Source organism: Bufo bufo, chromosome 8 (genome assembly GCF_905171765.1).
Source record: "Bufo bufo chromosome 8, aBufBuf1.1, whole genome shotgun sequence".
NCBI lineage: Eukaryota > Metazoa > Chordata > Amphibia > Anura > Bufonidae > Bufo > Bufo bufo.
Genome location: NC_053396.1, coordinates 27,416,434 through 27,428,933, shown reverse-complemented (window position 1 = coordinate 27,428,933; position 12,500 = coordinate 27,416,434).

Genomic DNA, 12,500 nt, shown 5'->3' with positions numbered 1-12,500 from the left:
CATGCATCGGGAGCCTCACCAGCAGTTAGGGAAGGGAAAAATTACGTACGGGCCAGTGCTTTTTCCCTACCCTAACCGCTGGTGAGGCTCCCAGCGCATGGGCAGTGTCGGCCGGTGTCCAGCTGAGAAAATTAGTTTCCAGTGTAGTATTAATAACTAAACAATTAAATAATAAATATATTGCATTGTCTACTGACCACCAGGACAATAAGATGATCTGGACTCTGGCTGCAGTCTGGCTCTGGGGACTCCTTTCTCACTCTCTTCTCCCCCCCCCCCTCCCTCCCTCCCTTCCTACCTTGTCAATCTCTCCCCCCCCTTTCCCTTGTCACTCTCATTATTCCCCCCCCCTCTCCCTTGTCACTCTCATTACTCCCCCCCTCTCCCTTGTCACTCTCATTATTCCACCCCCCCTCCCTTGTCACTCTGATTATTCCACCCCCCCCCCCTCCCTTGTCACTCTCATTATCCCCCCCCTCCCTCCCCCTTGTCACTCTCATTATCCCCCCCCTCCCTCCCCCCTTGTCACTCTCATTATCCCCCCCCTCCCTCCCCCCTTGTCTCTCTCATTATTTCCTCCCCCCCTTTTCACTCTCATTATTTCCTCCCCCCCTTTTCACTCTCATTATTTCCTCCCCCCTTGTCACTCTCATTCTCCCCCCACCTCTAGTGTAGCGTGGACGAGCTCTGTTCGGTCCGCAGTACAGGTGCATTTGTCTCCTGTACCCGGCCGGACTGAAGGGAAGTGCACACTAAGTGAGCACTTCCTGTCAGTCCGGCCGGGTACAGGAAACAAAAGCTCCTGTACCGCGGATCGAACAGAGCTCGGCCACGCTACATTAACAACAGCACAGAGCAGGCGCAGGCAGGATTCTTTAGAGCGGCAAGCGCTCAGCCTCAGCCGCTCAGGCGGCGCAGCATGAGGGGCGCCGCCGGCCGCCCGAACTTATATAAGCAACTTTTTATCTTTTTTTTTTAAACCGCAACGGGCGCCGGGCGCCCCCTGCTAAATACAGGGGAGGGGGAGATGGAGGGGGCGGGGGGCCCGCCCCGAGGGAGAACACAAGTGCCGCCTCGCCTGCCCCATATTACATTGCGAGCTGTCGGCCGCCCAGCGCCCCTGTTGCTATGGCGCCCTGTGCGGCCGCACAGCCCGCACACCCCAAAGGCCGGCACTGAGTAGTAGTATTAGTAGCAGTTGTAGCAGAAATAGTAGTAGTAGTAACAGCAGTAGTAGCAGTAGTAGTAGCAGTAGCAGCAGTAATAGTGGTAGTAGTAGCAGTAGTAACAGCAGTAGTAGCAGTAGTAGTAGTAGTGGTAGCAGTAGTAGTATTAGTAGCAGTTGTAGCAGAAATAGTAGTAGAAGCAGTAGTAGTAGTAGCAGCAGCAGTAATAGTGGTAGTAGTAGCAGTAGTAGTATTAGTAGCAGTTGTAGCAGAAATAGTAGTAGAAGCAGTAGTAGCAGTAGCAGCAGTAATAGTGGTAGTAGTAGCAGTAGTAGTATTAGTAGCAGTTGTAGCAGAAATAGTAGTAGAAGCAGTAGTAGTAGTAGCAGCAGCAGTAGCAGTATTAGCAGTGGCAGTAGCAGCAGTAATAGTGGTAGTAGTAGCAGTAGTAACAGCAGTAGTAGCAGTAGTAGTAGCAGTAGTAGTAATAGTGTTAGTAGTAGCAGTAGTAGTATTAGTAGCAGTTGTAGCAGAAATAGTAGTAGAAGCAGTAGTAGTAGTAGCAGCAGCAGCAGCAGTAGCAGTATTAGCAGTGGTAGTAGCAGTAGCAGCAGTAATAGTGGTAGTAGTAGCAGTAGTAGTATTAGTAGCAGTTGTAGCAGAAATAGTAGTAGAAGCAGTAGTAGTAGTAGCAGCAGTAATAGTGGTAGTAGTAGCAGTTGTAGCAGAAATAGTAGTAGAAGCAGTAGTAGTAGTAGCAGCAGCAGTAGCAGTATTAGCAGTGGTAGTAGCAGCAGTAATAGTGGTAGTAGTAGCAGTAAAAGAAAGGGGAGAGAAAAGAGACAGGAGTCCGCGCCTCGTGTGTGTGGCTGTATTCACGGGCTTATTGCACTGTATACAAGAAGCGCTTACCATGTGATGTTCTGTGGAGCCACAACCACTGTATGACGCTTGTGCTGGTACTCTCCCGTCTAGCGTGCGGGGTCCTGTACTGCTGCCAAGGTTCCCTTTTCTCTGCCCCAGGTGTGGCAAGAGAAATAAGTATTGGAGATAAAAAGTAGTGGTTTTTCTGAACCTTTTTTACGGCGCTGAAAATGGGAGGCAAGTTCTCATGTAATATTGTAAAAAAGGAAAGTAGCTATTTATTCTTTTGTCAACGCGTTTCAAGGGCGCACAGCCCTCTTCATCAGGACAATAAAAGCATATGTTGAGTCATATTAAAACATCGTCTTTTAAAAGGTATTTTGGAGCGCCGGCCAGTGGTTTGCTGGGTGGGGGGCTGGTGTGCATGACGTTATTCGTGACGTCAAGTGGAGAACGCCCACAGTTGTCTGACTGTCACTGGGGATTTGGTGATCGCTGTTGTATAATGGCTGATTATTATCTATGTGGTATGCGTGACTTTAGATTGGTGTTTATATGTGCTGGCCGTCTTTTCATGTTAGGGTGGTATGCGGCATATTCCAATTTCACGATCTGATGTTGTGTGTATATTGAGCTGCTGACAGCACTGTAAAGTAGGGGGGTCAGTCCTGGGTAGCGCTCTAGAGTACTGCAGGTGGCAGACTATGTTGGCGCTATGCTTTACTGTAAGTAGCGGGCTGTGGTCTGCTGCTAGGTCTCAAGGTGATCGATGTTCTTATGGGTGAGCAGATCTGGCACTAGATGGCAGCGGGGAAGGCGCATCACAGGTAGCCGCATTTTTTTGTGGACACAGCAGTGTCCCGGTGTTTATTTTCTTGTGGAGGATGGAAGGTATATCCTTTGGGATTGTTTTTAACATTTTTGATCAGGTACAACAGGAGTGCGGTGGTTATTTTTGGTTAGGAGTTGCATTTTTAGTCCCATGGTTCTCTCTTATCATGTTTTGTATAGTCATATTTTAATGGGTATTCGAGTGGGAGAGAGTGATGTTTGTTCCTAGTATTCTGGTTTTTCGGCAGTGGATCTGTAAGCTGCAGGTCGTCGGTTGTGGTCTGTAGCCAGGTCCAAGGATGGGTAATGTTCGCCTCGGTGCGCCGGTCTGGCACTTACCGAAAGGAGGGGGGGGAGGGAATACAGGGAGTGCAGAATTATTAGGCAAATGAGTATTTTGACCACATCATCCTCTTTATGAATGTTGTCTTACTCCAAGCTGTATAGGCTCGAAAGCCTACTACCAATTAAGCATATTAGGTAATGTGCATCTCTGTAATTAGAAGGGGTGTGGTCTAATGACATCAACACCCTATATCAGGTGTGCATAATTATTAGGCAACTTCCTTTCCTTTGGCAAAATGGGTCAAAAGAAGGACTTGACAGGCTCAGAAAAGTCAAAAATAGTGAGATATCTTGCAGAGGGATGCAGCACTCTTAAAATTGCAAAGCTTCTGAAGCGTGATCATCGAACAATCAAGCGTTTCATTCAAAATAGTCAACAGGGTCGCAAGAAGCGTGTGGAAAAACCAAGGCGCAAAATAACTGCCCATGAACTGAGAAAAGTCAAGCGTGCAGCTGCCAAGATGCCACTTGCCACCAGTTTGGCCATATTTCAGAGCTGCAACATCACTGGAGTGCCCAAAAGCACAAGGTGTGCAATACTCAGAGACATGGCCAAGGTAAGAAAGGCTGAAAGACGACCACCACTGAACAAGACACACAAGCTGAAACGTCAAGACTGGGCCAAGAAATATCTCAAGACTGATTTTTCTAAGGTTTTATGGACTGATGAAATGAGAGTGAGTCTTGATGGGCCAGATGGATGGGCCCGTGGCTGGATTGGTAAAGGGCAGAGAGCTCCAGTCCGACTCAGACGCCAGCAAGATGGAGGTGGAGTACTGGTTTGGGCTGGTATCATCAAAGATGAGCTTGTGGGGCCTTTTCGGGTTGAGGATGGAGTCAAGCTCAACTCCCAGTCCTACTGCCAGTTTCTGGAAGACACCTTCTTCAAGCAGTGGTACAGGAAGAAGTCTGCATCCTTCAAGAAAAACATGATTTTCATGCAGGACAATGCTCCATCACACGCGTCCAAGTACTCCACAGCGTGGCTGGCAAGAAAGGGTATAAAAGAAGAAAATCTAATGACATGGCCTCCTTGTTCACCTGATCTGAACCCCATTGAGAACCTGTGGTCCATCATCAAATGTGAGATTTACAAGGAGGGAAAACAGTACACCTCTCTGAACAGTGTCTGGGAGGCTGTGGTTGCTGCTGCACGCAATGTTGATGGTGAACAGATCAAAACACTGACAGAATCCATGGATGGCAGGCTTTTGAGTGTCCTTGCAAAGAAAGGTGGCTATATTGGTCACTGATTTGTTTTTGTTTTGTTTTTGAATGTCAGAAATGTATATTTGTGAATGTTGAGATGTTATATCGGTTTCACTGGTAAAAATAAATAATTGAAATGGGTATATATTTGTTTTTTGTTAAGTTGCCTAATAATTATGCACAGTAATAGTCACCTGCACACACAGATATCCCCCTAAAATAGCTAAAACTAAAAACAAACTAAAAACTACTTCCAAAAATATTCAGCTTTGATATTAATGAGTTTTTTGGGTTCATTGAGAACATGGTTGTTGTTCAATAATAAAATTAATCCTCAAAAATACAACTTGCCTAATAATTCTGCACTCCCTGTACACTGTGGGTCAGTTTTGATGTTTTTTTTTTTTTTTCTTTCTGTTTATTTGTTTTTTTGTAGATTGTGTTATTACTAGCATTCCGGGCTGAAAACGGCCGGCAGTAGACATATAGTCCGCAGGTAGTGTCGCTGTATTTAGCGTTTATTATGTAGCAACCGATGCAAAAAAAAAAGGGCGGGGGAGACAGGGAGGAAGGGAAGTCATATTTTGTCAATATGTTTTGATGTGGCAACATTTTGTTAAAGTGTGTTTATATATTTTTATTTTTAAAATCTTTTATTAAAAAAAGGGTTGGGTACACTGTTAGTTATATTTAGGTCATGAGATGGAAGGATAAGGAGTGGGGGAGAAAGAAAAGGAGAAAGGAAGGGGAAGGGGGGGCTCTATATACTGTATTTTTATAAAAAATGAATTAGAGGGTATGTGTATGTCAGTTTATTGTGAGGAGAAAGGTTGTGGGTATAATTTTTTATTTTTTTTTTAGGTGCCAATTTTTTCTTCAATTCATATTTTTGTTTATAGTATGGTTTCTGAAATGTCATTGAGCCCATATGGTGCAAGGGGCGTCCAGCTCAGTGGCGTCGCCAGGGGGGGGCCAGAGGGGGCCACGGTACCCCTACATCATGCTGTGCCCCCCCAACTAAAATGACCGCCGCCGGGCACAGGGAGATAAGCGCTTCCATTGCGCTCATCTCCATTGTAAACTGCCTGTGCCAGCGGAGGTGCAGGGGAGGGAGAGGCGTGTCCCTTCCCCTTCCTCTGATAGGCTGCAGGCAGGCCCGAAGTGAAGGAGAGGCCCCGCCCCATAATTGCTCCTTTCTAAAGCTAAAGGACCTTTGATGATGTCATCACAGGTCCTGTAAGGGAACTGCACAGTGTAAAGTGTAGTTCCCAGGTTAGAACAGTGAATCTGCCAGGACCTGTGATGACATCATGTTCAACATCACAGGTCCTGCAGAATCTAGCAAAGGAACTGCACCAAAAATGGTGTAGTTCCTAGGTTTCAAAGGTATATCTGCCAGGACCTGTGATGACATCATCACAGGTCCTTCAACCCCTAACAGCAAGTATTAGAAGTTCACAAGCAGCTCTGCATTGATCCATACAGACTGGAATGGAGAGGTAAGAGGAGGTCCTCCACTTTTCATCATTTACCCCCCCCCCTCCATGCCCTGTTTTTACTAATTGCTCACTCATGTATAATACTTCAGACAGTTACAGTGACCACAACCTCATGTACTTCACACACACAGTGACTATAATGTATAACTGACCACATATTTCTATAAACACTGCATCTACAGTATTATACCTTCTATGTGTCACATCGATACACTGCTCTGTGTGTAATATATGTATATAGATACACACACATACATGCACACACACTGCATATATTACACAGTATTACAGTATTATACATGCAATATGTACAGATATATAGTATATACCGCAGTGCACTGATATGTGAGGTACAAGGTATAATAGATGCTGTGTGTACAGATATCAGTACACTTCTGTATATACTATATATGTGAGGTACGAGGTATAATAGATGCAGTGTGTACAGATATATAGTATATACAGCAGTGTACTGATATGTGAGGTACGAGGTGTCAATACACTGCTGTATTTACTATATACCTGTACACACTGCATCTATTATACCTCGTACCTCACATATTACACTACTGTATATACTGTATACACTGCATATATTATACCCCGTACCTCACATATCAGTACACTGCTGTATATACTATATACCTGTACACACTGCATCTATTATACCCTGTACCTCACATATCAGAACACTAGGGAATATACTATATACCTGTACACACTGCATATATTATACCGCGTACCTCACATAACTGTACACTGCTGTATATAATATACATCTGCATCTATTATACCTCTTTTGTGTGCCAGGGCTGTTTTGTAATCCCAATCCGGCCCTGATGGCATAAATTATAAAACGCAGCAGCAAGAATAGTTCATGGAACAAAGGGAGGGGCTATAAATGGGGAATGGGGGCCCAATTTAGATTCCTGCTATGGGGCCCAGTGATTTTTATGTACGCCCCTGGCTGCAGGCACTAGGCCGGCAGCCTATCAGAAGCCGCCTGAGCCTTACATTACAGTGCGGGACACAGGAAGAGGCTGCATCGCATCGCTGACACTTAGGTAAGTATAAGTGTTTTTTTTTTGTTTTTTTTACAATAGTTTTACTGGCACATTGGGGGGGGCTTATTACAATACTGGCACATGATGATGGGGGGACTTAATACTGGCACATGATGATGGGGGGGACTTAATACTGGCACATGATGATGGGGGGGACTTAATACTGGCACATGATGATGGGGGGGACTTAATACTGGCACATGATGATGGGGGGGACTTAATACTGGCACATGATGATGGGGGGGACTTAATACTGGCACATGATGATGGGGGGGACTTAATACTGGCACATGATGATGGGGGGGACTTAATACTGGCACATGATGATGGGGGGGACTTAATACTGACACATGATGATGGGGGGGACTTAATACTGGCACATGATGATGGGGGGACTTAATACTGGCACATGATGATGGGGGGTCTTAATACTGGAACATGGGGGGGCTTAATACTGGCACGTGATGGGGAGCTTATTACTGGCACGTGATGGGGGGCTTATTACTGGCACGTGATGGGGGGCTTATTACTGGCACGTGATGGGGGCTCTTGTTACTGGCACGTGATGGGGGCTTATTACTGGCACATTGGGGGGCTCTTGTTACTGGCACGTTATTGAGGGCACTTATTACTGGCACATTATTGGTGGGCACTATAGGGGCATCTACTGAGGCCACAAAGAAGGGGTGTTTTATATGGGGGGCTCTGTACAGTAGCATTTTATACTGGAACACATTATGGTGGGTACTATGGAGAAGGGGAGAGAGGAGTACTATGGAGTCATCTACGGGGGGCACTAAGAAGGGGTATTTTATACTTGCAAATTATGGGGGACACTGAGGGCATCTACTGGGGCACGATATATGGGACATTTTATACTGGTACATTATGGGGGGCACTAGCAGGAAGGGGGGAGAGGAGCACTATGGAGGCATTTACTGGTGCACTATATAGGGGTATTTTATATTGGCACATTATGGGGGACATTAGCTAAACTGGGGGCATAAGGGGGTATGTTTTGCACATTATAAGGAGAATTATTACTACTGGGGGGCATTATGGTGGGCTTTATTACTCCCCCTAGTAGCAGCACCAGCCTCTCCCTGCTCTGCTATCCCTCTGCCCCTTCTCCAAATCCTTATTATAAAATCTTTCTCATTAGGATAAAACACAACATCAGCTCCGCCGAGCCCCCGGCCAAAGTGTGGAAGTGGTGTCCGAGATCCCCAAGGGCCAAGCCAAGTAACTGTAAGTGTTCATGTGAAATATGTTTATTTTATATATGTACACTCCTGTGAGAGGCGGGGAGGGAGATCTGTGGATGACACTGTTATAGGGAGGGAGATCTGTGGATGACACTGTTATGGAGGGGGAAATGGGGATGACACTGTCATGGGGTGGATCTGTGGGTGACACATATAGCATAAGATGCTATATACGGTATGTGGCATCCACAGATCCCCCCCATAGCAGTGTCATCCACAGATCCCCCTCTCTATAAAAGTGTCATCCACAGACAGCTGGACTTTTCTTCCCTGTTGCGGTTTTAGGTATTGGGTAAAGTATTGCAGCATTTCTAAGCGTACTTGTGTAAATGTATCGTTGTTATAGCTGCCCCCCCTACTTTTGTCCTGGCCCCCAGTGTGCCCCCCCAAAATTTGAAAGCTAGAGACGCCACTGGTCCAGCTGGTATATCCAGTATACTTCTCTCTTTTGTAAAGTATTAAATCTGTTAAAGGGATTTTCTGGTATAAAGTCGATTGGGGTGATGGTTAGGGGATGTTTTTCTTTTTCCATTGTTGATGCACAGTGTCTGGAGAGGCCGTGTCTGAGGTATTGTCTGCGTATATTGTATCTGTGTTGGTTTACACGGTTGTGTAGGGCCTGGGCTGTGCGTCCGACGTACTGGAGGCAATGAGGTATACCACATAGCAAGTTTGACATGTCATATGGTGTCTAATCATGAAGGTGGATCCATTTTTGTTTGTGGTTATGTGTAATAACCTTACAACATAGGCAGGTTTTTGTTCCGCATTTGAAGCTACCTTTCTAATCTGGCCTATCCCTTTCTGAGGTTTTTTCATCTTGTTTTGGTTTGCTGGGGGCTAGCATGTTTTTCATAGTGGGGGCTCTCCTGTAGATGAGTCTTGGTTGTGATGACAGGTATTTATCAAGATAAGGATCTTGTTGTAAAATATGCCGGTGTTTGGCTAATATTGAACGGATAGGTTTGTTAGGCCTCTTTCACACTTGCGTTGTCCGGATCCGGCGTGTACTCCATTTGCCGGAATTACACTCCGGATCCGGAAAAACGCAAGTGAACTGAAAGCATTTGAAGACGGATCCGTCTTCAAAATGCGTTCAGTGTTACTATGGCAGCCAGGACGCTATTAAAGTCCTGGTTACCATAGTAGTAGTGGGGAGCGGGGGAGCAGTATACTTACAGTCCGTGCGGCTCCCGGGGCGCTCCAGAATGACGTCAGAGCGCCCCATGCGCATGGATGACGTGATCCATGTGATCACGTCACCCATGCGCGTGGGGCGCCCTGACGTCACTCTGGAGCGCCCGGGGAGCCGCACGAACGGTAAGTATGCTGCTCCCCCGCTCCCCACTACACTTTACCATGGCTGCCAGGACTTTAGCGTCCCGGCAGCCATGGTAACCATTCAGAAAAAGCTAAACATCGGATCCGGTAATGCGCCGAAACGACGTTTAGCTTAAGGCCGGATCCGGATTAATGCCTTTCAATGGGCATTAATTCCGGATCCGGCCTTGCGGCAAGTGTTCAGGATTTTTGGCCGGAGCAAAAAGCGCAGCATGCTGCGGTATTTTCTCCGGCCAAAAAACGTTCCGGTCCGGAACTGAAGACATCCTGATGCATCCTGAACGGATTTCACTCTATTCAGAATGCATGGGGATAATCCTGATCAGGATTCTTCCGGCATAGAGCCCCGACGACGGAACTCTATGCCGGAAGAAAAGAAAGCAAGTGTGAAAGAGCCCTAAGATGTGTTATATTGGGTGATGAAGCTTAGGTGCATGTCGGATTTTTGTTCATTCTTAGGCCTCATGCACACGACCAATTTTTTTTACGGTCCGCAAAAAACGGGGTCCGTGATCCGTGACCGTTTTTTCGTCCGTGGGTCTTCCTTGATTTTTGGAGGATTCACGGACATGAAAAAAAAGTCGTTTTGGTGTCCGCCTGGTCGAGCGGAGCCAAACGGATCCGTCCTGAATTACAATGCAAGTCAATGGGGACGGATCCGTTTGACGTTGACACAATATGGTGCAATTGCAAACGGATCCGTCCCCCATTGACTTTCAATGTAAAGTCAGGAGTCCCTTTTATACCATTGGATCGGAGTTTTCTCCAATCCGATGGTATATTTTAACTTAAAGCGTCCCCATCACCATGGGAACGCCTCTATGTTAGAATATACTGTCGGATATGAGTTAGATCGTGAAACTCAAATCCGACAGTACATTCTAACACAGAGGCGTTCCCATGGTGATGGGGACGCTTCAAGTTAGAATATACTAAAAGAACTGTGTACATGACTGCCCCCTGCTGCCTGGCAGGTGCTGCCAGGCAGCAGGGGGCAGACCCCCCCCCCCTGTTTTTAACTCATTGGTGGCCAGTGCGGCCGGCCCCCCCTCCCCCCTGTAGTTAACTCTTTGTTGTCCAGTGCGGCTGGCCCCCCTCCCTCCCCTGTAGTTAACTCATTGGTGGCCAGTTGGCCCCCCTCCCTCCCCTGTAGTTAACTCTTTGTTGTCCAGTGCGGCCGCCCCCCCCCCTCCCTCCCCTGTAGTTAACTCGTTGGTGGCCAGTGGGCCCCCCCCCCTCCCTCCCCTGTAGTTAACACTTTGTTGTCCAGTGCGGCCGGCCCCCCCTCCCTCCCCTGTAGTTAACTCGTTGGTGGCCAGTGGGCCCCCCCCCCCTAATTAAAATCTCCCCCCCTATCATTGGTGGCAGCGGAGAGTACCGATCGGAGTCCCAGTTTAATCGCTGGGGCTCCGATCGGTAACCATGGCAACCAGGACGCTACTGCAGTCCCGGTTGCCATGGTTACTTAGCAATTTGTAGAAGCATTATACTTACCTGGAGCTGCGATGTCTGTGTCCGGCCGGGAGCTCCTCCTACTGGTAAGTGACAGATCATTAAGCAATGCGCCGCACAGACCTTTCACTTACCAGTAGGAGGAGCTCCCGGCCGGACACAGACATCGCAGCTCCAGGTAAGTATAATGCTTCTACAAATTGCTAAGTAACCATGGCAACCGGGACTGCAGTAGCGTCCTAGTTGCCATGGTTACCGATCGGAGCCCCAGCGATTAAACTGGGACTCCGATCGGTACTCTCCGCTGCCACCAATGATAGGGGGGGAGATTTTAATTAGGGGGGGGAGGGCCCACTGGCCACCAACGAGTTAACTACAGGGGAGGGAGGGGGGCCCACTGGCCACCAACGAGTTAACTACAGGGGAGGGAGGGGGGGCCGGCCGCACTGGACAACAAAGAGTTAACTACAGGGGAGGGAGGGGGGCCCACTGGCCACCAATGTGTTAACTACAGGGGGGGGCCTGCCCCCTGCTGCCTGGCAGCACCTGCCAGGCAGCAGGGGGCAGTCATGTACACAGTTCTTTTAGTATATTCTAACCTGAAGCGTCCCCATCACCATGGGAACGCCTCTGTGTTAGAATATACTGTCGGATCTGAGTTTTGAAAACTCAGCTCTGAAAAAGCTTTTATGCAGACGGATCCGTCTGTATAAAAGTAACCTACGGCCACGGATCACGGACACAGATGCCAATCTTGTGTGCATCCGTGTTCTTTCAAGGACCCATTGACTTGAATGGGTCAGTGAACCGTTGTCCGTCAAAAAAATAGGACAGGTCCTATTTTTTTGACGGACAGGATACACGGATCACGGTCTCGGCTGCAAAACGGTGCATTTTCCGATTTTTCCACGGACCCATTGAAAGTCAATGGGTCCGCGAAAAAAAGCGGAAAACGGCACAATGGCCACGGATGCACACAACGGTCGTGTGCATGAGGCCTTAATCCCTTTTGCTAGGCAGGTTTTTTGTGATATTTGTGTGGTTTTTTCGTATGCGTCCTTTATTAGTTTCTTGGGGTACCCTTTTTCATTGAATCTTTTTTGTATTATTTTAGCTTGTAGAATAAAGTCTTCCCTTTGTGTGCAGTTTCGTCTGATTCGTTTGTATTGGCTGTAGGGGATATTTTTGAGCCATTTTTTGTGGTGGAAACTTGTGAAATGTATATAACTGTTTGTGTCTACTGTTTTGAAGTATGTTTTGGTTATGAAATGGTTGTTTACACTGGTGATTGTAATGTCGAGAAAGTCAATCTGTGTCTTGTTAAAATTTGGGGTGAAAGAAATTCCCCAATCTGTGGCGTTTAGCTGGGTGCAGAAGTCTTGGGCTTGCTCTTCATTACCATCCCAGATGATGAACAAGTCATCTATATATCTTCTGTGATAGACGATGTGTTTATTAGGTTTG